Source organism: Lissotriton vulgaris, unplaced genomic scaffold (assembly GCF_964263255.1).
Source record: "Lissotriton vulgaris unplaced genomic scaffold, aLisVul1.2 SCAFFOLD_12566, whole genome shotgun sequence".
In the NCBI taxonomy this organism is placed as follows: domain Eukaryota; kingdom Metazoa; phylum Chordata; class Amphibia; order Caudata; family Salamandridae; genus Lissotriton; species Lissotriton vulgaris.
This window is the reverse complement of record NW_028252472.1, coordinates 12,501-27,500: the sequence shown is the minus strand read 5'-3', so window position 1 is coordinate 27,500 and position 15,000 is coordinate 12,501. Positions and strand designations below refer to the sequence as shown.

Below are 15,000 nucleotides of genomic sequence, written 5' to 3'. Positions count from 1 at the left end.
AGGCTCTAGGAGCACTGGTTTTGGGCCTCTTAGCTTTCTTCGCTCAGCTTCAGTACAAGCAAGCAAACCACTCTGAAAAAAAAAAGCCTACAGCACCTGGTATTCCCAGGCGGTCTCCAATCCAGGTACTAACCAGGCCCGACCCTGCTTAACTTCTGAGATCGGACGAGATCAGGTGCTTTCAGGGTGGTATGGCCGTAGGCTCTAGGAGCACTGGTTTTGGGCCTCTTAGCTTTCTTCGCTCAGCTTCAGTACAAGCAAGCAAACCACTCTGAAAAAAAAAAGCCTACAGCACCTGGTATTCCCAGGCGGTCTCCCATCCAGGTACTAACCAGGCCCGACCCTGCTTAACTTCTGAGATCGGACGAGATCAGGTGCTTTCAGGGTGGTATGGCCGTAGGCTCTAGGAGCACTGGTTTTGGGCCTCTTAGCTTTCTTCGCTCAGCTTCAGTACAAGCAAGCAAACCACTCTGAAAAAAAAAAGCCTACAGCACCTGGTATTCCCAGGCGGTCTCCCATCCAGGTACTAACCAGGCCCGACCCTGCTTACCTTCTGAGATCGGACGAGATCAGGTGCTTTCAGGGTGGTATGGCCGTAGGCTCTAGGAGCACTGGTTTTGGGCCTCTTAGCTTTCTTCGCTCAGCTTCAGTACAAGCAAGCAAACCACTCTGAAAAAAAAAAGCCTACAGCACCTGGTATTCACAGGCGGTCTCCCATCCAGGTACTAACCAGGCCGACCCCTGCTTAACTTCTGAGATCGGACGAGATCAGGTGCTTTCAGGGTGGTATGGCCGTAGGCTCTAGTAGCACTGGTTTTGGGCCTCTTAGCTTTCTTCGCTCAGCTTCAGTACAAGCAAGCAAACCACTCTGAAAAAAAAAAGCCTACAGCACCTGGTATTCCCAGGCGGTCTCCCATCCAGGTACTAACCAGGCCCGACCCTGCTTAACTTCTGAGATCGGACGAGATCAGGTGCTTTCAGGGTGGTATGGCCGTAGGCTCTAGGAGCACTGGTTTTGGGCCTCTTAGCTTTCTTCGCTCAGCTTCAGTACAAGCAAGCAAACCACTCTGAAAAAAAAAAGCCTACAGCACCTGGTATTCCCAGGCGGTCTCCCATCCAGGTACTAACCAGGCCCGACCCTGCTTAACTTCTGAGATCGGACGAGATCAGGTGCTTTCAGGGTGGTATGGCCGTAGGCTCTAGGAGCACTGGTTTTGGGCCTCTTAGCTTTCTTCGCTCAGCTTCAGTACAAGCAAGCAAACCACTCTGAAAAAAAAAAGCCTACAGCACCTGGTATTCCCAGGCGGTCTCCCATCCAGGTACTAACCAGGCCCGACCCTGCTTAACTTCTGAGATCGGACGAGATCAGGTGCTTTCAGGGTGGTATGGCCGTAGGCTCTAGGAGCACTGGTTTTGGGCCTCTTAGCTTTCTTCGCTCAGCTTCAGTACAAGCAAGCAAACCACTCTGAAAAAAAAAAGCCTACAGCACCTGGTATTCCCAGGCGGTCTCCCATCCAGGTACTAACCAGGCCCGACCCTGCTTAACTTCTGAGATCGGACGAGATCAGGTGCTTTCAGGGTGGTATGGCCGTAGGCTCTAGGAGCACTGGTTTTGGGCCTCTTAGCTTTCTTCGCTCAGCTTCAGTACAAGCAAGCAAACCACTCTGAAAAAAAAAAGCCTACAGCACCTGGTATTCCCAGGCGGTCTCCCATCCAGGTACTAACCAGGCCCGACCCTGCTTAACTTCTGAGATCGGACGAGATCAGGTGCTTTCAGGGTGGTATGGCCGTAGGCTCTAGGAGCACTGGTTTTGGGCCTCTTAGCTTTCTTCGCTCAGCTTCAGTACAAGCAAGCAAACCACTCTGAAAAAAAAAAGCCTACAGCACCTGGTATTCCCAGGCGGTCTCCCATCCAGGTACTAACCAGGCCCGACCCTGCTTAACTTCTGAGATCGGACGAGATCAGGTGCTTTCAGGGTGGTATGGCCGTAGGCTCTAGGAGCACTGGTTTTGGGCCTCTTAGCTTTCTTCGCTCAGCTTCAGTACAAGCAAGCAAACCACTCTGAAAAAAAAAAGCCTACAGCACCTGGTATTCCCAGGCGGTCTCCCATCCAGGTACTAACCAGGCCCGACCCTGCTTAACTTCTGAGATCGGACGAGATCAGGTGCTTTCAGGGTGGTATGGCCGTAGGCTCTAGGAGCACTGGTTTTGGGCCTCTTAGCTTTCTTCGCTCAGCTTCAGTACAAGCAAGCAAACCACTCTGAAAAAAAAAAGCCTACAGCACCTGGTATTCCCAGGCGGTCTCCCATCCAGGTACTAACCAGGCCCGACCCTGCTTAACTTCTGAGATCGGACGAGATCAGGTGCTTTCAGGGTGGTATGGCCGTAGGCTCTAGGAGCACTGGTTTTGGGCCTCTTAGCTTTCTTCGCTCAGCTTCAGTACAAGCAAGCAAACCACTCTGAAAAAAAAAAGCCTACAGCACCTGGTATTCCCAGGCGGTCTCCCATCCAGGTACTAACCAGGCCCGACCCTGCTTAACTTCTGAGATCGGACGAGATCAGGTGCTTTCAGGGTGGTATGGCCGTAGGCTCTAGGAGCACTGGTTTTGGGCCTCTTAGCTTTCTTCGCTCAGCTTCAGTACAAGCAAGCAAACCACTCTGAAAAAAAAAAGCCTACAGCACCTGGTATTCCCAGGCGGTCTCCCATCCAGGTACTAACCAGGCCCGACCCTGCTTAACTTCTGAGATCGGACGAGATCAGGTGCTTTCAGGGTGGTATGGCCGTAGGCTCTAGGAGCACTGGTTTTGGGCCTCTTAGCTTTCTTCGCTCAGCTTCAGTACAAGCAAGCAAACCACTCTGAAAAAAAAAAGCCTACAGCACCTGGTATTCCCAGGCGGTCTCCCATCCAGGTACTAACCAGGCCCGACCCTGCTTAACTTCTGAGATCGGACGAGATCAGGTGCTTTCAGGGTGGTATGGCCGTAGGCTCTAGGAGCACTGGTTTTGGGCCTCTTAGCTTTCTTCGCTCAGCTTCAGTACAAGCAAGCAAACCACTCTGAAAAAAAAAAGCCTACAGCACCTGGTATTCCCAGGCGGTCTCCCATCCAGGTACTAACCAGGCCCGACCCTGCTTAACTTCTGAGATCGGACGAGATCAGGTGCTTTCAGGGTGGTATGGCCGTAGGCTCTAGGAGCACTGGTTTTGGGCCTCTTAGCTTTCTTCGCTCAGCTTCAGTACAAGCAAGCAAACCACTCTGAAAAAAAAAAGCCTACAGCACCTGGTATTCCCAGGCGGTCTCCCATCCAGGTACTAACCAGGCCCGACCCTGCTTAACTTCTGAGATCGGACGAGATCAGGTGCTTTCAGGGTGGTATGGCCGTAGGCTCTAGGAGCACTGGTTTTGGGCCTCTTAGCTTTCTTCGCTCAGCTTCAGTACAAGCAAGCAAACCACTCTGAAAAAAAAAAGCCTACAGCACCTGGTATTCCCAGGCGGTCTCCCATCCAGGTACTAACCAGGCCCGACCCTGCTTAACTTCTGAGATCGGACGAGATCAGGTGCTTTCAGGGTGGTATGGCCGTAGGCTCTAGGAGCACTGGTTTTGGGCCTCTTAGCTTTCTTCGCTCAGCTTCAGTACAAGCAAGCAAACCACTCTGAAAAAAAAAAGCCTACAGCACCTGGTATTCCCAGGCGGTCTCCCATCCAGGTACTAACCAGGCCCGACCCTGCTTAACTTCTGAGATCGGACGAGATCAGGTGCTTTCAGGGTGGTATGGCCGTAGGCTCTAGGAGCACTGGTTTTGGGCCTCTTAGCTTTCTTCGCTCAGCTTCAGTACAAGCAAGCAAACCACTCTGAAAAAAAAAAGCCTACAGCACCTGGTATTCCCAGGCGGTCTCCCATCCAGGTACTAACCAGGCCCGACCCTGCTTAACTTCTGAGATCGGACGAGATCAGGTGCTTTCAGGGTGGTATGGCCGTAGGCTCTAGGAGCACTGGTTTTGGGCCTCTTAGCTTTCTTCGCTCAGCTTCAGTACAAGCAAGCAAACCACTCTGAAAAAAAAAAGCCTACAGCACCTGGTATTCCCAGGCGGTCTCCCATCCAGGTACTAACCAGGCCCGACCCTGCTTAACTTCTGAGATCGGACGAGATCAGGTGCTTTCAGGGTGGTATGGCCGTAGGCTCTAGGAGCACTGGTTTTGGGCCTCTTAGCTTTCTTCGCTCAGCTTCAGTACAAGCAAGCAAACCACTCTGAAAAAAAAAAGCCTACAGCACCTGGTATTCCCAGGCGGTCTCCCATCCAGGTACTAACCAGGCCCGACCCTGCTTAACTTCTGAGATCGGACGAGATCAGGTGCTTTCAGGGTGGTATGGCCGTAGGCTCTAGGAGCACTGGTTTTGGGCCTCTTAGCTTTCTTCGCTCAGCTTCAGTACAAGCAAGCAAACCACTCTGAAAAAAAAAAGCCTACAGCACCTGGTATTCCCAGGCGGTCTCCCATCCAGGTACTAACCAGGCCCGACCCTGCTTAACTTCTGAGATCGGACGAGATCAGGTGCTTTCAGGGTGGTATGGCCGTAGGCTCTAGGAGCACTGGTTTTGGGCCTCTTAGCTTTCTTCGCTCAGCTTCAGTACAAGCAAGCAAACCACTCTGAAAAAAAAAAGCCTACAGCACCTGGTATTCCCAGGCGGTCTCCCATCCAGGTACTAACCAGGCCCGACCCTGCTTAACTTCTGAGATCGGACGAGATCAGGTGCTTTCAGGGTGGTATGGCCGTAGGCTCTAGGAGCACTGGTTTTGGGCCTCTTAGCTTTCTTCGCTCAGCTTCAGTACAAGCAAGCAAACCACTCTGAAAAAAAAAAGCCTACAGCACCTGGTATTCCCAGGCGGTCTCCCATCCAGGTACTAACCAGGCCCGACCCTGCTTAACTTCTGAGATCGGACGAGATCAGGTGCTTTCAGGGTGGTATGGCCGTAGGCTCTAGGAGCACTGGTTTTGGGCCTCTTAGCTTTCTTCGCTCAGCTTCAGTACAAGCAAGCAAACCACTCTGAAAAAAAAAAGCCTACAGCACCTGGTATTCCCAGGCGGTCTCCCATCCAGGTACTAACCAGGCCCGACCCTGCTTAACTTCTGAGATCGGACGAGATCAGGTGCTTTCAGGGTGGTATGGCCGTAGGCTCTAGGAGCACTGGTTTTGGGCCTCTTAGCTTTCTTCGCTCAGCTTCAGTACAAGCAAGCAAACCACTCTGAAAAAAAAAAGCCTACAGCACCTGGTATTCCCAGGCGGTCTCCCATCCAGGTACTAACCAGGCCCGCCCTGCTTAACTTCTGAGATCGGACGAGATCAGGTGCTTTCAGGGTGGTATGGCCGTAGGCTCTAGGAGCACTGGTTTTGGGCCTCTTAGCTTTCTTCGCTCAGCTTCAGTACAAGCAAGCAAACCACTCTGAAAAAAAAAAGCCTACAGCACCTGGTATTCCCAGGCGGTCTCCCATCCAGGTACTAACCCCAGGCCCGACCCTGCTTAACTTCTGAGATCGGACGAGATCAGGTGCTTTCAGGGTGGTATGGCCGTAGGCTCTAGGAGCACTGGTTTTGGGCCTCTTAGCTTTCTTCGCTCAGCTTCAGTACAAGCAAGCAAACCACTCTGAAAAAAAAAAGCCTACAGCACCTGGTATTCCCAGGCGGTCTCCCATCCAGGTACTAACCAGGCCCGACCCTGCTTAACTTCTGAGATCGGACGAGATCAGGTGCTTTCAGGGTGGTATGGCCGTAGGCTCTAGGAGCACTGGTTTTGGGCCTCTTAGCTTTCTTCGCTCAGCTTCAGTACAAGCAAGCAAACCACTCTGAAAAAAAAAAGCCTACAGCACCTGGTATTCCCAGGCGGTCTCCCATCCAGGTACTAACCAGGCCCGACCCTGCTTAACTTCTGAGATCGGACGAGATCAGGTGCTTTCAGGGTGGTATGGCCGTAGGCTCTAGGAGCACTGGTTTTGGGCCTCTTAGCTTTCTTCGCTCAGCTTCAGTACAAGCAAGCAAACCACTCTGAAAAAAAAAAGCCTACAGCACCTGGTATTCCCAGGCGGTCTCCCATCCAGGTACTAACCAGGCCCGACCCTGCTTAACTTCTGAGATCGGACGAGATCAGGTGCTTTCAGGGTGGTATGGCCGTAGGCTCTAGGAGCACTGGTTTTGGGCCTCTTAGCTTTCTTCGCTCAGCTTCAGTACAAGCAAGCAAACCACTCTGAAAAAAAAAAGCCTACAGCACCTGGTATTCCCAGGCGGTCTCCCATCCAGGTACTAACCAGGCCCGACCCTGCTTAACTTCTGAGATCGGACGAGATCAGGTGCTTTCAGGGTGGTATGGCCGTAGGCTCTAGGAGCACTGGTTTTGGGCCTCTTAGCTTTCTTCGCTCAGCTTCAGTACAAGCAAGCAAACCACTCTGAAAAAAAAAAGCCTACAGCACCTGGTATTCCCAGGCGGTCTCCCATCCAGGTACTAACCAGGCCCGACCCTGCTTAACTTCTGAGATCGGACGAGATCAGGTGCTTTCAGGGTGGTATGGCCGTAGGCTCTAGGAGCACTGGTTTTGGGCCTCTTAGCTTTCTTCGCTCAGCTTCAGTACAAGCAAGCAAACCACTCTGAAAAAAAAAAGCCTACAGCACCTGGTATTCCCAGGCGGTCTCCCATCCAGGTACTAACCAGGCCCGACCCTGCTTAACTTCTGAGATCGGACGAGATCAGGTGCTTTCAGGGTGGTATGGCCGTAGGCTCTAGGAGCACTGGTTTTGGGCCTCTTAGCTTTCTTCGCTCAGCTTCAGTACAAGCAAGCAAACCACTCTGAAAAAAAAAAGCCTACAGCACCTGGTATTCCCAGGCGGTCTCCCATCCAGGTACTAACCAGGCCCGACCCTGCTTAACTTCTGAGATCGGACGAGATCAGGTGCTTTCAGGGTGGTATGGCCGTAGGCTCTAGGAGCACTGGTTTTGGGCCTCTTAGCTTTCTTCGCTCAGCTTCAGTACAAGCAAGCAAACCACTCTGAAAAAAAAAAGCCTACAGCACCTGGTATTCCCAGGCGGTCTCCCATCCAGGTACTAACCAGGCCCGACCCTGCTTAACTTCTGAGATCGGACGAGATCAGGTGCTTTCAGGGTGGTATGGCCGTAGGCTCTAGGAGCACTGGTTTTGGGCCTCTTAGCTTTCTTCGCTCAGCTTCAGTACAAGCAAGCAAACCACTCTGAAAAAAAAAAGCCTACAGCACCTGGTATTCCCAGGCGGTCTCCCATCCAGGTACTAACCAGGCCCGACCCTGCTTAACTTCTGAGATCGGACGAGATCAGGTGCTTTCAGGGTGGTATGGCCGTAGGCTCTAGGAGCACTGGTTTTGGGCCTCTTAGCTTTCTTCGCTCAGCTTCAGTACAAGCAAGCAAACCACTCTGAAAAAAAAAAGCCTACAGCACCTGGTATTCCCAGGCGGTCTCCCATCCAGGTACTAACCAGGCCCGACCCTGCTTAACTTCTGAGATCGGACGAGATCAGGTGCTTTCAGGGTGGTATGGCCGTAGGCTCTAGGAGCACTGGTTTTGGGCCTCTTAGCTTTCTTCGCTCAGCTTCAGTACAAGCAAGCAAACCACTCTGAAAAAAAAAAGCCTACAGCACCTGGTATTCCCAGGCGGTCTCCCATCCAGGTACTAACCAGGCCCGACCCTGCTTAACTTCTGAGATCGGACGAGATCAGGTGCTTTCAGGGTGGTATGGCCGTAGGCTCTAGGAGCACTGGTTTTGGGCCTCTTAGCTTTCTTCGCTCAGCTTCAGTACAAGCAAGCAAACCACTCTGAAAAAAAAAAGCCTACAGCACCTGGTATTCCCAGGCGGTCTCCCATCCAGGTACTAACCAGGCCCGACCCTGCTTAACTTCTGAGATCGGACGAGATCAGGTGCTTTCAGGGTGGTATGGCCGTAGGCTCTAGGAGCACTGGTTTTGGGCCTCTTAGCTTTCTTCGCTCAGCTTCAGTACAAGCAAGCAAACCACTCTGAAAAAAAAAAGCCTACAGCACCTGGTATTCCCAGGCGGTCTCCCATCCAGGTACTAACCAGGCCCGACCCTGCTTAACTTCTGAGATCGGACGAGATCAGGTGCTTTCAGGGTGGTATGGCCGTAGGCTCTAGGAGCACTGGTTTTGGGCCTCTTAGCTTTCTTCGCTCAGCTTCAGTACAAGCAAGCAAACCACTCTGAAAAAAAAAAGCCTACAGCACCTGGTATTCCCAGGCGGTCTCCCATCCAGGTACTAACCAGGCCCGACCCTGCTTAACTTCTGAGATCGGACGAGATCAGGTGCTTTCAGGGTGGTATGGCCGTAGGCTCTAGGAGCACTGGTTTTGGGCCTCTTAGCTTTCTTCGCTCAGCTTCAGTACAAGCAAGCAAACCACTCTGAAAAAAAAAAGCCTACAGCACCTGGTATTCCCAGGCGGTCTCCCATCCAGGTACTAACCAGGCCCGACCCTGCTTAACTTCTGAGATCGGACGAGATCAGGTGCTTTCAGGGTGGTATGGCCGTAGGCTCTAGGAGCACTGGTTTTGGGCCTCTTAGCTTTCTTCGCTCAGCTTCAGTACAAGCAAGCAAACCACTCTGAAAAAAAAAAGCCTACAGCACCTGGTATTCCCAGGCGGTCTCCCATCCAGGTACTAACCAGGCCCGACCCTGCTTAACTTCTGAGATCGGACGAGATCAGGTGCTTTCAGGGTGGTATGGCCGTAGGCTCTAGGAGCACTGGTTTTGGGCCTCTTAGCTTTCTTCGCTCAGCTTCAGTACAAGCAAGCAAACCACTCTGAAAAAAAAAAGCCTACAGCACCTGGTATTCCCAGGCGGTCTCCCATCCAGGTACTAACCAGGCCCGACCCTGCTTAACTTCTGAGATCGGACGAGATCAGGTGCTTTCAGGGTGGTATGGCCGTAGGCTCTAGGAGCACTGGTTTTGGGCCTCTTAGCTTTCTTCGCTCAGCTTCAGTACAAGCAAGCAAACCACTCTGAAAAAAAAAAGCCTACAGCACCTGGTATTCCCAGGCGGTCTCCCATCCAGGTACTAACCAGGCCCGACCCTGCTTAACTTCTGAGATCGGACGAGATCAGGTGCTTTCAGGGTGGTATGGCCGTAGGCTCTAGGAGCACTGGTTTTGGGCCTCTTAGCTTTCTTCGCTCAGCTTCAGTACAAGCAAGCAAACCACTCTGAAAAAAAAAAGCCTACAGCACCTGGTATTCCCAGGCGGTCTCCCATCCAGGTACTAACCAGGCCCGACCCTGCTTAACTTCTGAGATCGGACGAGATCAGGTGCTTTCAGGGTGGTATGGCCGTAGGCTCTAGGAGCACTGGTTTTGGGCCTCTTAGCTTTCTTCGCTCAGCTTCAGTACAAGCAAGCAAACCACTCTGAAAAAAAAAAGCCTACAGCACCTGGTATTCCCAGGCGGTCTCCCATCCAGGTACTAACCAGGCCCGACCCTGCTTAACTTCTGAGATCGGACGAGATCAGGTGCTTTCAGGGTGGTATGGCCGTAGGCTCTAGGAGCACTGGTTTTGGGCCTCTTAGCTTTCTTCGCTCAGCTTCAGTACAAGCAAGCAAACCACTCTGAAAAAAAAAAGCCTACAGCACCTGGTATTCCCAGGCGGTCTCCCATCCAGGTACTAACCAGGCCCGACCCTGCTTAACTTCTGAGATCGGACGAGATCAGGTGCTTTCAGGGTGGTATGGCCGTAGGCTCTAGGAGCACTGGTTTTGGGCCTCTTAGCTTTCTTCGCTCAGCTTCAGTACAAGCAAGCAAACCACTCTGAAAAAAAAAAGCCTACAGCACCTGGTATTCCCAGGCGGTCTCCCATCCAGGTACTAACCAGGCCCGACCCTGCTTAACTTCTGAGATCGGACGAGATCAGGTGCTTTCAGGGTGGTATGGCCGTAGGCTCTAGGAGCACTGGTTTTGGGCCTCTTAGCTTTCTTCGCTCAGCTTCAGTACAAGCAAGCAAACCACTCTGAAAAAAAAAAGCCTACAGCACCTGGTATTCCCAGGCGGTCTCCCATCCAGGTACTAACCAGGCCCGACCCTGCTTAACTTCTGAGATCGGACGAGATCAGGTGCTTTCAGGGTGGTATGGCCGTAGGCTCTAGGAGCACTGGTTTTGGGCCTCTTAGCTTTCTTCGCTCAGCTTCAGTACAAGCAAGCAAACCACTCTGAAAAAAAAAAGCCTACAGCACCTGGTATTCCCAGGCGGTCTCCCATCCAGGTACTAACCAGGCCCGACCCTGCTTAACTTCTGAGATCGGACGAGATCAGGTGCTTTCAGGGTGGTATGGCCGTAGGCTCTAGGAGCACTGGTTTTGGGCCTCTTAGCTTTCTTCGCTCAGCTTCAGTACAAGCAAGCAAACCACTCTGAAAAAAAAAAGCCTACAGCACCTGGTATTCCCAGGCGGTCTCCCATCCAGGTACTAACCAGGCCCGACCCTGCTTAACTTCTGAGATCGGACGAGATCAGGTGCTTTCAGGGTGGTATGGCCGTAGGCTCTAGGAGCACTGGTTTTGGGCCTCTTAGCTTTCTTCGCTCAGCTTCAGTACAAGCAAGCAAACCACTCTGAAAAAAAAAAGCCTACAGCACCTGGTATTCCCAGGCGGTCTCCCATCCAGGTACTAACCAGGCCCGACCCTGCTTAACTTCTGAGATCGGACGAGATCAGGTGCTTTCAGGGTGGTATGGCCGTAGGCTCTAGGAGCACTGGTTTTGGGCCTCTTAGCTTTCTTCGCTCAGCTTCAGTACAAGCAAGCAAACCACTCTGAAAAAAAAAAGCCTACAGCACCTGGTATTCCCAGGCGGTCTCCCATCCAGGTACTAACCAGGCCCGACCCTGCTTAACTTCTGAGATCGGACGAGATCAGGTGCTTTCAGGGTGGTATGGCCGTAGGCTCTAGGAGCACTGGTTTTGGGCCTCTTAGCTTTCTTCGCTCAGCTTCAGTACAAGCAAGCAAACCACTCTGAAAAAAAAAAGCCTACAGCACCTGGTATTCCCAGGCGGTCTCCCATCCAGGTACTAACCAGGCCCGACCCTGCTTAACTTCTGAGATCGGACGAGATCAGGTGCTTTCAGGGTGGTATGGCCGTAGGCTCTAGGAGCACTGGTTTTGGGCCTCTTAGCTTTCTTCGCTCAGCTTCAGTACAAGCAAGCAAACCACTCTGAAAAAAAAAAGCCTACAGCACCTGGTATTCCCAGGCGGTCTCCCATCCAGGTACTAACCAGGCCCGACCCTGCTTAACTTCTGAGATCGGACGAGATCAGGTGCTTTCAGGGTGGTATGGCCGTAGGCTCTAGGAGCACTGGTTTTGGGCCTCTTAGCTTTCTTCGCTCAGCTTCAGTACAAGCAAGCAAACCACTCTGAAAAAAAAAAGCCTACAGCACCTGGTATTCCCAGGCGGTCTCCCATCCAGGTACTAACCAGGCCCGACCCTGCTTAACTTCTGAGATCGGACGAGATCAGGTGCTTTCAGGGTGGTATGGCCGTAGGCTCTAGGAGCACTGGTTTTGGGCCTCTTAGCTTTCTTCGCTCAGCTTCAGTACAAGCAAGCAAACCACTCTGAAAAAAAAAAGCCTACAGCACCTGGTATTCCCAGGCGGTCTCCCATCCAGGTACTAACCAGGCCCGACCCTGCTTAACTTCTGAGATCGGACGAGATCAGGTGCTTTCAGGGTGGTATGGCCGTAGGCTCTAGGAGCACTGGTTTTGGGCCTCTTAGCTTTCTTCGCTCAGCTTCAGTACAAGCAAGCAAACCACTCTGAAAAAAAAAAGCCTACAGCACCTGGTATTCCCAGGCGGTCTCCCATCCAGGTACTAACCAGGCCCGACCCTGCTTAACTTCTGAGATCGGACGAGATCAGGTGCTTTCAGGGTGGTATGGCCGTAGGCTCTAGGAGCACTGGTTTTGGGCCTCTTAGCTTTCTTCGCTCAGCTTCAGTACAAGCAAGCAAACCACTCTGAAAAAAAAAAGCCTACAGCACCTGGTATTCCCAGGCGGTCTCCCATCCAGGTACTAACCAGGCCCGACCCTGCTTAACTTCTGAGATCGGACGAGATCAGGTGCTTTCAGGGTGGTATGGCCGTAGGCTCTAGGAGCACTGGTTTTGGGCCTCTTAGCTTTCTTCGCTCAGCTTCAGTACAAGCAAGCAAACCACTCTGAAAAAAAAAAGCCTACAGCACCTGGTATTCCCAGGCGGTCTCCCATCCAGGTACTAACCAGGCCCGACCCTGCTTAACTTCTGAGATCGGACGAGATCAGGTGCTTTCAGGGTGGTATGGCCGTAGGCTCTAGGAGCACTGGTTTTGGGCCTCTTAGCTTTCTTCGCTCAGCTTCAGTACAAGCAAGCAAACCACTCTGAAAAAAAAAAGCCTACAGCACCTGGTATTCCCAGGCGGTCTCCCATCCAGGTACTAACCAGGCCCGACCCTGCTTAACTTCTGAGATCGGACGAGATCAGGTGCTTTCAGGGTGGTATGGCCGTAGGCTCTAGGAGCACTGGTTTTGGGCCTCTTAGCTTTCTTCGCTCAGCTTCAGTACAAGCAAGCAAACCACTCTGAAAAAAAAAAGCCTACAGCACCTGGTATTCCCAGGCGGTCTCCCATCCAGGTACTAACCAGGCCCGACCCTGCTTAACTTCTGAGATCGGACGAGATCAGGTGCTTTCAGGGTGGTATGGCCGTAGGCTCTAGGAGCACTGGTTTTGGGCCTCTTAGCTTTCTTCGCTCAGCTTCAGTACAAGCAAGCAAACCACTCTGAAAAAAAAAAGCCTACAGCACCTGGTATTCCCAGGCGGTCTCCCATCCAGGTACTAACCAGGCCCGACCCTGCTTAACTTCTGAGATCGGACGAGATCAGGTGCTTTCAGGGTGGTATGGCCGTAGGCTCTAGGAGCACTGGTTTTGGGCCTCTTAGCTTTCTTCGCTCAGCTTCAGTACAAGCAAGCAAACCACTCTGAAAAAAAAAAGCCTACAGCACCTGGTATTCCCAGGCGGTCTCCCATCCAGGTACTAACCAGGCCCGACCCTGCTTAACTTCTGAGATCGGACGAGATCAGGTGCTTTCAGGGTGGTATGGCCGTAGGCTCTAGGAGCACTGGTTTTGGGCCTCTTAGCTTTCTTCGCTCAGCTTCAGTACAAGCAAGCAAACCACTCTGAAAAAAAAAAGCCTACAGCACCTGGTATTCCCAGGCGGTCTCCCATCCAGGTACTAACCAGGCCCGACCCTGCTTAACTTCTGAGATCGGACGAGATCAGGTGCTTTCAGGGTGGTATGGCCGTAGGCTCTAGGAGCACTGGTTTTGGGCCTCTTAGCTTTCTTCGCTCAGCTTCAGTACAAGCAAGCAAACCACTCTGAAAAAAAAAAGCCTACAGCACCTGGTATTCCCAGGCGGTCTCCCATCCAGGTACTAACCAGGCCCGACCCTGCTTAACTTCTGAGATCGGACGAGATCAGGTGCTTTCAGGGTGGTATGGCCGTAGGCTCTAGGAGCACTGGTTTTGGGCCTCTTAGCTTTCTTCGCTCAGCTTCAGTACAAGCAAGCAAACCACTCTGAAAAAAAAAAGCCTACAGCACCTGGTATTCCCAGGCGGTCTCCCATCCAGGTACTAACCAGGCCCGACCCTGCTTAACTTCTGAGATCGGACGAGATCAGGTGCTTTCAGGGTGGTATGGCCGTAGGCTCTAGGAGCACTGGTTTTGGGCCTCTTAGCTTTCTTCGCTCAGCTTCAGTACAAGCAAGCAAACCACTCTGAAAAAAAAAAGCCTACAGCACCTGGTATTCCCAGGCGGTCTCCCATCCAGGTACTAACCAGGCCCGACCCTGCTTAACTTCTGAGATCGGACGAGATCAGGTGCTTTCAGGGTGGTATGGCCGTAGGCTCTAGGAGCACTGGTTTTGGGCCTCTTAGCTTTCTTCGCTCAGCTTCAGTACAAGCAAGCAAACCACTCTGAAAAAAAAAAGCCTACAGCACCTGGTATTCCCAGGCGGTCTCCCATCCAGGTACTAACCAGGCCCGACCCTGCTTAACTTCTGAGATCGGACGAGATCAGGTGCTTTCAGGGTGGTATGGCCGTAGGCTCTAGGAGCACTGGTTTTGGGCCTCTTAGCTTTCTTCGCTCAGCTTCAGTACAAGCAAGCAAACCACTCGCGAAAAAAAAAAGCCTACAGCACCTGGTATTCCCAGGCGGTCTCCCATCCAGGTACTAACCAGGCCCGACCCTGCTTAACTTCTGAGATCGGACGAGATCAGGTGCTTTCAGGGTGGTATGGCCGTAGGCTCTAGGAGCACTGGTTTTGGGCCTCTTAGCTTTCTTCGCTCAGCTTCAGTACAAGCAAGCAAACCACGAAAAAAAAAAGCCTACAGCACCTGGTATTCCCAGGCGGTCTCCCATCCAGGTACTAACCAGGCCCGACCTTGCTTAACTTCTGAGATCGGACGAGATCAGGTGCTTTCAGGGTGGTATGGCCGTAGGCGCTAGGAGCACTGGTTTTGGGCCTCTTAGCTTTCTTCGCTCAGCTTCAGTACAAGCAAGCAAACCACTCTGAAAAAAAAAAGCCTACAGCACCTGGTATTCCCAGGCGGTCTCCCATCCAGGTACTAACCAGGCCCGACCCTGCTTAACTTCTGAGATCGGACGAGATCAGGTGCTTTCAGGGTGGTATGGCCGTAGGCTCTAGGAGCACTGGTTTTGGGCCTCTTAGCTTTCTTCGCTCAGCTTCAGTACAAGCAAGCAAACCACTCTGAAAAAAAAAAGCCTACAGCACCTGGTATTCCCAGGCAGTCTCCCATCCAGGTACTAACCAGGCCCGACCCTGCTTAACTTCTGAGATCGGACGAGATCAGGTGCTTTCAGGGTGGTATGGCCGTAGGCTCTAGGAGCACTGGTTTTGGGCCTCTTAGCTTTCTTCGCTCAGCTTCAGTACAAGCAAGCAAACCACTCTGG

The 15,000-nt window shown here is 52.3% G+C and overlaps 76 non-coding genes across 76 annotated transcripts in view; all 76 read right to left on the bottom strand.

Annotated features, from left to right (window-relative positions):
- Window positions 1-4, bottom strand: part of LOC147662282 (5S ribosomal RNA) — a 119-nt gene extending 115 nt beyond the window's left edge. Inside the window, exon 1 of the ribosomal RNA XR_015305871.1 lies at window positions 1-4. This exon is cut by the window's left edge and continues 115 nt beyond it. This is a non-coding gene — a ribosomal RNA (5S ribosomal RNA).
- An 80-nt stretch (window positions 5-84) lies between these two features.
- Window positions 85-203, bottom strand: LOC147662281 (5S ribosomal RNA). Its single transcript, XR_015305917.1, has one exon. It is a non-coding gene; the product is annotated as a 5S ribosomal RNA (ribosomal RNA).
- An 80-nt stretch (window positions 204-283) lies between these two features.
- On the bottom strand, window positions 284-402 carry LOC147662280 (5S ribosomal RNA). Its single transcript, XR_015305870.1, has one exon. It is a non-coding gene; the product is annotated as a 5S ribosomal RNA (ribosomal RNA).
- Window positions 403-482: 80 nt separating this feature from the next.
- LOC147662279 (5S ribosomal RNA) lies at window positions 483-601 on the bottom strand. The gene has a single exon (XR_015305904.1). It is a non-coding gene; the product is annotated as a 5S ribosomal RNA (ribosomal RNA).
- Window positions 602-681: 80 nt separating this feature from the next.
- On the bottom strand, window positions 682-800 carry LOC147662278 (5S ribosomal RNA). The gene has a single exon (XR_015305929.1). It is a non-coding gene; the product is annotated as a 5S ribosomal RNA (ribosomal RNA).
- An 80-nt stretch (window positions 801-880) lies between these two features.
- On the bottom strand, window positions 881-999 carry LOC147662277 (5S ribosomal RNA). The gene has a single exon (XR_015305869.1). It is a non-coding gene; the product is annotated as a 5S ribosomal RNA (ribosomal RNA).
- Window positions 1,000-1,079: 80 nt separating this feature from the next.
- LOC147662276 (5S ribosomal RNA) lies at window positions 1,080-1,198 on the bottom strand. Its single transcript, XR_015305868.1, has one exon. It is a non-coding gene; the product is annotated as a 5S ribosomal RNA (ribosomal RNA).
- An 80-nt stretch (window positions 1,199-1,278) lies between these two features.
- On the bottom strand, window positions 1,279-1,397 carry LOC147662275 (5S ribosomal RNA). Its single transcript, XR_015305867.1, has one exon. It is a non-coding gene; the product is annotated as a 5S ribosomal RNA (ribosomal RNA).
- Window positions 1,398-1,477: 80 nt separating this feature from the next.
- LOC147662274 (5S ribosomal RNA) lies at window positions 1,478-1,596 on the bottom strand. Its single transcript, XR_015305865.1, has one exon. It is a non-coding gene; the product is annotated as a 5S ribosomal RNA (ribosomal RNA).
- An 80-nt stretch (window positions 1,597-1,676) lies between these two features.
- On the bottom strand, window positions 1,677-1,795 carry LOC147662273 (5S ribosomal RNA). Its single transcript, XR_015305864.1, has one exon. It is a non-coding gene; the product is annotated as a 5S ribosomal RNA (ribosomal RNA).
- An 80-nt stretch (window positions 1,796-1,875) lies between these two features.
- On the bottom strand, window positions 1,876-1,994 carry LOC147662272 (5S ribosomal RNA). The gene has a single exon (XR_015305863.1). It is a non-coding gene; the product is annotated as a 5S ribosomal RNA (ribosomal RNA).
- Window positions 1,995-2,074: 80 nt separating this feature from the next.
- Window positions 2,075-2,193, bottom strand: LOC147662271 (5S ribosomal RNA). The gene has a single exon (XR_015305862.1). It is a non-coding gene; the product is annotated as a 5S ribosomal RNA (ribosomal RNA).
- Window positions 2,194-2,273: 80 nt separating this feature from the next.
- Window positions 2,274-2,392, bottom strand: LOC147662270 (5S ribosomal RNA). Its single transcript, XR_015305861.1, has one exon. It is a non-coding gene; the product is annotated as a 5S ribosomal RNA (ribosomal RNA).
- An 80-nt stretch (window positions 2,393-2,472) lies between these two features.
- Window positions 2,473-2,591, bottom strand: LOC147662269 (5S ribosomal RNA). The gene has a single exon (XR_015305860.1). It is a non-coding gene; the product is annotated as a 5S ribosomal RNA (ribosomal RNA).
- Window positions 2,592-2,671: 80 nt separating this feature from the next.
- Window positions 2,672-2,790, bottom strand: LOC147662268 (5S ribosomal RNA). The gene has a single exon (XR_015305859.1). It is a non-coding gene; the product is annotated as a 5S ribosomal RNA (ribosomal RNA).
- An 80-nt stretch (window positions 2,791-2,870) lies between these two features.
- Window positions 2,871-2,989, bottom strand: LOC147662267 (5S ribosomal RNA). Its single transcript, XR_015305858.1, has one exon. It is a non-coding gene; the product is annotated as a 5S ribosomal RNA (ribosomal RNA).
- An 80-nt stretch (window positions 2,990-3,069) lies between these two features.
- Window positions 3,070-3,188, bottom strand: LOC147662266 (5S ribosomal RNA). The gene has a single exon (XR_015305857.1). It is a non-coding gene; the product is annotated as a 5S ribosomal RNA (ribosomal RNA).
- Window positions 3,189-3,268: 80 nt separating this feature from the next.
- LOC147662265 (5S ribosomal RNA) lies at window positions 3,269-3,387 on the bottom strand. Its single transcript, XR_015305856.1, has one exon. It is a non-coding gene; the product is annotated as a 5S ribosomal RNA (ribosomal RNA).
- Window positions 3,388-3,467: 80 nt separating this feature from the next.
- LOC147662264 (5S ribosomal RNA) lies at window positions 3,468-3,586 on the bottom strand. The gene has a single exon (XR_015305854.1). It is a non-coding gene; the product is annotated as a 5S ribosomal RNA (ribosomal RNA).
- An 80-nt stretch (window positions 3,587-3,666) lies between these two features.
- Window positions 3,667-3,785, bottom strand: LOC147662263 (5S ribosomal RNA). Its single transcript, XR_015305853.1, has one exon. It is a non-coding gene; the product is annotated as a 5S ribosomal RNA (ribosomal RNA).
- An 80-nt stretch (window positions 3,786-3,865) lies between these two features.
- On the bottom strand, window positions 3,866-3,984 carry LOC147662262 (5S ribosomal RNA). Its single transcript, XR_015305852.1, has one exon. It is a non-coding gene; the product is annotated as a 5S ribosomal RNA (ribosomal RNA).
- Window positions 3,985-4,064: 80 nt separating this feature from the next.
- LOC147662261 (5S ribosomal RNA) lies at window positions 4,065-4,183 on the bottom strand. Its single transcript, XR_015305851.1, has one exon. It is a non-coding gene; the product is annotated as a 5S ribosomal RNA (ribosomal RNA).
- Window positions 4,184-4,263: 80 nt separating this feature from the next.
- Window positions 4,264-4,382, bottom strand: LOC147662260 (5S ribosomal RNA). The gene has a single exon (XR_015305850.1). It is a non-coding gene; the product is annotated as a 5S ribosomal RNA (ribosomal RNA).
- An 80-nt stretch (window positions 4,383-4,462) lies between these two features.
- On the bottom strand, window positions 4,463-4,581 carry LOC147662259 (5S ribosomal RNA). Its single transcript, XR_015305849.1, has one exon. It is a non-coding gene; the product is annotated as a 5S ribosomal RNA (ribosomal RNA).
- An 80-nt stretch (window positions 4,582-4,661) lies between these two features.
- On the bottom strand, window positions 4,662-4,780 carry LOC147662258 (5S ribosomal RNA). The gene has a single exon (XR_015305848.1). It is a non-coding gene; the product is annotated as a 5S ribosomal RNA (ribosomal RNA).
- Window positions 4,781-4,860: 80 nt separating this feature from the next.
- LOC147662257 (5S ribosomal RNA) lies at window positions 4,861-4,979 on the bottom strand. The gene has a single exon (XR_015305847.1). It is a non-coding gene; the product is annotated as a 5S ribosomal RNA (ribosomal RNA).
- Window positions 4,980-5,059: 80 nt separating this feature from the next.
- On the bottom strand, window positions 5,060-5,178 carry LOC147662256 (5S ribosomal RNA). Its single transcript, XR_015305846.1, has one exon. It is a non-coding gene; the product is annotated as a 5S ribosomal RNA (ribosomal RNA).
- Window positions 5,179-5,258: 80 nt separating this feature from the next.
- Window positions 5,259-5,376, bottom strand: LOC147662255 (5S ribosomal RNA). Its single transcript, XR_015305924.1, has one exon. It is a non-coding gene; the product is annotated as a 5S ribosomal RNA (ribosomal RNA).
- An 80-nt stretch (window positions 5,377-5,456) lies between these two features.
- On the bottom strand, window positions 5,457-5,577 carry LOC147662254 (5S ribosomal RNA). The gene has a single exon (XR_015305926.1). It is a non-coding gene; the product is annotated as a 5S ribosomal RNA (ribosomal RNA).
- Window positions 5,578-5,657: 80 nt separating this feature from the next.
- On the bottom strand, window positions 5,658-5,776 carry LOC147662253 (5S ribosomal RNA). The gene has a single exon (XR_015305845.1). It is a non-coding gene; the product is annotated as a 5S ribosomal RNA (ribosomal RNA).
- Window positions 5,777-5,856: 80 nt separating this feature from the next.
- LOC147662252 (5S ribosomal RNA) lies at window positions 5,857-5,975 on the bottom strand. The gene has a single exon (XR_015305843.1). It is a non-coding gene; the product is annotated as a 5S ribosomal RNA (ribosomal RNA).
- An 80-nt stretch (window positions 5,976-6,055) lies between these two features.
- On the bottom strand, window positions 6,056-6,174 carry LOC147662251 (5S ribosomal RNA). The gene has a single exon (XR_015305842.1). It is a non-coding gene; the product is annotated as a 5S ribosomal RNA (ribosomal RNA).
- Window positions 6,175-6,254: 80 nt separating this feature from the next.
- Window positions 6,255-6,373, bottom strand: LOC147662250 (5S ribosomal RNA). Its single transcript, XR_015305841.1, has one exon. It is a non-coding gene; the product is annotated as a 5S ribosomal RNA (ribosomal RNA).
- Window positions 6,374-6,453: 80 nt separating this feature from the next.
- On the bottom strand, window positions 6,454-6,572 carry LOC147662249 (5S ribosomal RNA). Its single transcript, XR_015305840.1, has one exon. It is a non-coding gene; the product is annotated as a 5S ribosomal RNA (ribosomal RNA).
- Window positions 6,573-6,652: 80 nt separating this feature from the next.
- LOC147662248 (5S ribosomal RNA) lies at window positions 6,653-6,771 on the bottom strand. Its single transcript, XR_015305839.1, has one exon. It is a non-coding gene; the product is annotated as a 5S ribosomal RNA (ribosomal RNA).
- Window positions 6,772-6,851: 80 nt separating this feature from the next.
- Window positions 6,852-6,970, bottom strand: LOC147662247 (5S ribosomal RNA). Its single transcript, XR_015305838.1, has one exon. It is a non-coding gene; the product is annotated as a 5S ribosomal RNA (ribosomal RNA).
- Window positions 6,971-7,050: 80 nt separating this feature from the next.
- On the bottom strand, window positions 7,051-7,169 carry LOC147662246 (5S ribosomal RNA). Its single transcript, XR_015305837.1, has one exon. It is a non-coding gene; the product is annotated as a 5S ribosomal RNA (ribosomal RNA).
- An 80-nt stretch (window positions 7,170-7,249) lies between these two features.
- LOC147662245 (5S ribosomal RNA) lies at window positions 7,250-7,368 on the bottom strand. The gene has a single exon (XR_015305836.1). It is a non-coding gene; the product is annotated as a 5S ribosomal RNA (ribosomal RNA).
- An 80-nt stretch (window positions 7,369-7,448) lies between these two features.
- Window positions 7,449-7,567, bottom strand: LOC147662244 (5S ribosomal RNA). The gene has a single exon (XR_015305835.1). It is a non-coding gene; the product is annotated as a 5S ribosomal RNA (ribosomal RNA).
- Window positions 7,568-7,647: 80 nt separating this feature from the next.
- LOC147662243 (5S ribosomal RNA) lies at window positions 7,648-7,766 on the bottom strand. The gene has a single exon (XR_015305834.1). It is a non-coding gene; the product is annotated as a 5S ribosomal RNA (ribosomal RNA).
- Window positions 7,767-7,846: 80 nt separating this feature from the next.
- On the bottom strand, window positions 7,847-7,965 carry LOC147662242 (5S ribosomal RNA). Its single transcript, XR_015305832.1, has one exon. It is a non-coding gene; the product is annotated as a 5S ribosomal RNA (ribosomal RNA).
- An 80-nt stretch (window positions 7,966-8,045) lies between these two features.
- LOC147662241 (5S ribosomal RNA) lies at window positions 8,046-8,164 on the bottom strand. Its single transcript, XR_015305831.1, has one exon. It is a non-coding gene; the product is annotated as a 5S ribosomal RNA (ribosomal RNA).
- An 80-nt stretch (window positions 8,165-8,244) lies between these two features.
- Window positions 8,245-8,363, bottom strand: LOC147662240 (5S ribosomal RNA). The gene has a single exon (XR_015305830.1). It is a non-coding gene; the product is annotated as a 5S ribosomal RNA (ribosomal RNA).
- Window positions 8,364-8,443: 80 nt separating this feature from the next.
- LOC147662239 (5S ribosomal RNA) lies at window positions 8,444-8,562 on the bottom strand. The gene has a single exon (XR_015305829.1). It is a non-coding gene; the product is annotated as a 5S ribosomal RNA (ribosomal RNA).
- Window positions 8,563-8,642: 80 nt separating this feature from the next.
- On the bottom strand, window positions 8,643-8,761 carry LOC147662238 (5S ribosomal RNA). Its single transcript, XR_015305828.1, has one exon. It is a non-coding gene; the product is annotated as a 5S ribosomal RNA (ribosomal RNA).
- An 80-nt stretch (window positions 8,762-8,841) lies between these two features.
- On the bottom strand, window positions 8,842-8,960 carry LOC147662237 (5S ribosomal RNA). Its single transcript, XR_015305827.1, has one exon. It is a non-coding gene; the product is annotated as a 5S ribosomal RNA (ribosomal RNA).
- An 80-nt stretch (window positions 8,961-9,040) lies between these two features.
- LOC147662236 (5S ribosomal RNA) lies at window positions 9,041-9,159 on the bottom strand. Its single transcript, XR_015305826.1, has one exon. It is a non-coding gene; the product is annotated as a 5S ribosomal RNA (ribosomal RNA).
- An 80-nt stretch (window positions 9,160-9,239) lies between these two features.
- Window positions 9,240-9,358, bottom strand: LOC147662235 (5S ribosomal RNA). Its single transcript, XR_015305825.1, has one exon. It is a non-coding gene; the product is annotated as a 5S ribosomal RNA (ribosomal RNA).
- An 80-nt stretch (window positions 9,359-9,438) lies between these two features.
- On the bottom strand, window positions 9,439-9,557 carry LOC147662234 (5S ribosomal RNA). The gene has a single exon (XR_015305824.1). It is a non-coding gene; the product is annotated as a 5S ribosomal RNA (ribosomal RNA).
- An 80-nt stretch (window positions 9,558-9,637) lies between these two features.
- On the bottom strand, window positions 9,638-9,756 carry LOC147662233 (5S ribosomal RNA). The gene has a single exon (XR_015305823.1). It is a non-coding gene; the product is annotated as a 5S ribosomal RNA (ribosomal RNA).
- Window positions 9,757-9,836: 80 nt separating this feature from the next.
- Window positions 9,837-9,955, bottom strand: LOC147662232 (5S ribosomal RNA). The gene has a single exon (XR_015305821.1). It is a non-coding gene; the product is annotated as a 5S ribosomal RNA (ribosomal RNA).
- An 80-nt stretch (window positions 9,956-10,035) lies between these two features.
- LOC147662231 (5S ribosomal RNA) lies at window positions 10,036-10,154 on the bottom strand. Its single transcript, XR_015305820.1, has one exon. It is a non-coding gene; the product is annotated as a 5S ribosomal RNA (ribosomal RNA).
- Window positions 10,155-10,234: 80 nt separating this feature from the next.
- On the bottom strand, window positions 10,235-10,353 carry LOC147662230 (5S ribosomal RNA). The gene has a single exon (XR_015305819.1). It is a non-coding gene; the product is annotated as a 5S ribosomal RNA (ribosomal RNA).
- Window positions 10,354-10,433: 80 nt separating this feature from the next.
- Window positions 10,434-10,552, bottom strand: LOC147662229 (5S ribosomal RNA). Its single transcript, XR_015305818.1, has one exon. It is a non-coding gene; the product is annotated as a 5S ribosomal RNA (ribosomal RNA).
- An 80-nt stretch (window positions 10,553-10,632) lies between these two features.
- On the bottom strand, window positions 10,633-10,751 carry LOC147662228 (5S ribosomal RNA). The gene has a single exon (XR_015305817.1). It is a non-coding gene; the product is annotated as a 5S ribosomal RNA (ribosomal RNA).
- Window positions 10,752-10,831: 80 nt separating this feature from the next.
- Window positions 10,832-10,950, bottom strand: LOC147662227 (5S ribosomal RNA). Its single transcript, XR_015305816.1, has one exon. It is a non-coding gene; the product is annotated as a 5S ribosomal RNA (ribosomal RNA).
- An 80-nt stretch (window positions 10,951-11,030) lies between these two features.
- LOC147662226 (5S ribosomal RNA) lies at window positions 11,031-11,149 on the bottom strand. The gene has a single exon (XR_015305815.1). It is a non-coding gene; the product is annotated as a 5S ribosomal RNA (ribosomal RNA).
- Window positions 11,150-11,229: 80 nt separating this feature from the next.
- LOC147662225 (5S ribosomal RNA) lies at window positions 11,230-11,348 on the bottom strand. Its single transcript, XR_015305814.1, has one exon. It is a non-coding gene; the product is annotated as a 5S ribosomal RNA (ribosomal RNA).
- An 80-nt stretch (window positions 11,349-11,428) lies between these two features.
- LOC147662224 (5S ribosomal RNA) lies at window positions 11,429-11,547 on the bottom strand. The gene has a single exon (XR_015305813.1). It is a non-coding gene; the product is annotated as a 5S ribosomal RNA (ribosomal RNA).
- Window positions 11,548-11,627: 80 nt separating this feature from the next.
- LOC147662223 (5S ribosomal RNA) lies at window positions 11,628-11,746 on the bottom strand. Its single transcript, XR_015305812.1, has one exon. It is a non-coding gene; the product is annotated as a 5S ribosomal RNA (ribosomal RNA).
- An 80-nt stretch (window positions 11,747-11,826) lies between these two features.
- LOC147662222 (5S ribosomal RNA) lies at window positions 11,827-11,945 on the bottom strand. Its single transcript, XR_015305810.1, has one exon. It is a non-coding gene; the product is annotated as a 5S ribosomal RNA (ribosomal RNA).
- Window positions 11,946-12,025: 80 nt separating this feature from the next.
- LOC147662221 (5S ribosomal RNA) lies at window positions 12,026-12,144 on the bottom strand. Its single transcript, XR_015305809.1, has one exon. It is a non-coding gene; the product is annotated as a 5S ribosomal RNA (ribosomal RNA).
- An 80-nt stretch (window positions 12,145-12,224) lies between these two features.
- LOC147662220 (5S ribosomal RNA) lies at window positions 12,225-12,343 on the bottom strand. The gene has a single exon (XR_015305808.1). It is a non-coding gene; the product is annotated as a 5S ribosomal RNA (ribosomal RNA).
- An 80-nt stretch (window positions 12,344-12,423) lies between these two features.
- Window positions 12,424-12,542, bottom strand: LOC147662219 (5S ribosomal RNA). The gene has a single exon (XR_015305807.1). It is a non-coding gene; the product is annotated as a 5S ribosomal RNA (ribosomal RNA).
- An 80-nt stretch (window positions 12,543-12,622) lies between these two features.
- LOC147662218 (5S ribosomal RNA) lies at window positions 12,623-12,741 on the bottom strand. Its single transcript, XR_015305806.1, has one exon. It is a non-coding gene; the product is annotated as a 5S ribosomal RNA (ribosomal RNA).
- An 80-nt stretch (window positions 12,742-12,821) lies between these two features.
- Window positions 12,822-12,940, bottom strand: LOC147662217 (5S ribosomal RNA). The gene has a single exon (XR_015305966.1). It is a non-coding gene; the product is annotated as a 5S ribosomal RNA (ribosomal RNA).
- An 80-nt stretch (window positions 12,941-13,020) lies between these two features.
- On the bottom strand, window positions 13,021-13,139 carry LOC147662216 (5S ribosomal RNA). The gene has a single exon (XR_015305965.1). It is a non-coding gene; the product is annotated as a 5S ribosomal RNA (ribosomal RNA).
- Window positions 13,140-13,219: 80 nt separating this feature from the next.
- LOC147662215 (5S ribosomal RNA) lies at window positions 13,220-13,338 on the bottom strand. The gene has a single exon (XR_015305964.1). It is a non-coding gene; the product is annotated as a 5S ribosomal RNA (ribosomal RNA).
- An 80-nt stretch (window positions 13,339-13,418) lies between these two features.
- Window positions 13,419-13,537, bottom strand: LOC147662214 (5S ribosomal RNA). Its single transcript, XR_015305963.1, has one exon. It is a non-coding gene; the product is annotated as a 5S ribosomal RNA (ribosomal RNA).
- An 80-nt stretch (window positions 13,538-13,617) lies between these two features.
- Window positions 13,618-13,736, bottom strand: LOC147662213 (5S ribosomal RNA). Its single transcript, XR_015305962.1, has one exon. It is a non-coding gene; the product is annotated as a 5S ribosomal RNA (ribosomal RNA).
- An 80-nt stretch (window positions 13,737-13,816) lies between these two features.
- Window positions 13,817-13,935, bottom strand: LOC147662212 (5S ribosomal RNA). The gene has a single exon (XR_015305960.1). It is a non-coding gene; the product is annotated as a 5S ribosomal RNA (ribosomal RNA).
- Window positions 13,936-14,015: 80 nt separating this feature from the next.
- LOC147662211 (5S ribosomal RNA) lies at window positions 14,016-14,134 on the bottom strand. The gene has a single exon (XR_015305959.1). It is a non-coding gene; the product is annotated as a 5S ribosomal RNA (ribosomal RNA).
- Window positions 14,135-14,215: 81 nt separating this feature from the next.
- On the bottom strand, window positions 14,216-14,334 carry LOC147662210 (5S ribosomal RNA). The gene has a single exon (XR_015305958.1). It is a non-coding gene; the product is annotated as a 5S ribosomal RNA (ribosomal RNA).
- A 77-nt stretch (window positions 14,335-14,411) lies between these two features.
- LOC147662209 (5S ribosomal RNA) lies at window positions 14,412-14,530 on the bottom strand. Its single transcript, XR_015305905.1, has one exon. It is a non-coding gene; the product is annotated as a 5S ribosomal RNA (ribosomal RNA).
- An 80-nt stretch (window positions 14,531-14,610) lies between these two features.
- Window positions 14,611-14,729, bottom strand: LOC147662208 (5S ribosomal RNA). The gene has a single exon (XR_015305957.1). It is a non-coding gene; the product is annotated as a 5S ribosomal RNA (ribosomal RNA).
- Window positions 14,730-14,809: 80 nt separating this feature from the next.
- Window positions 14,810-14,928, bottom strand: LOC147662207 (5S ribosomal RNA). Its single transcript, XR_015305900.1, has one exon. It is a non-coding gene; the product is annotated as a 5S ribosomal RNA (ribosomal RNA).
- Window positions 14,929-15,000: the final 72 nt, after the last annotated feature.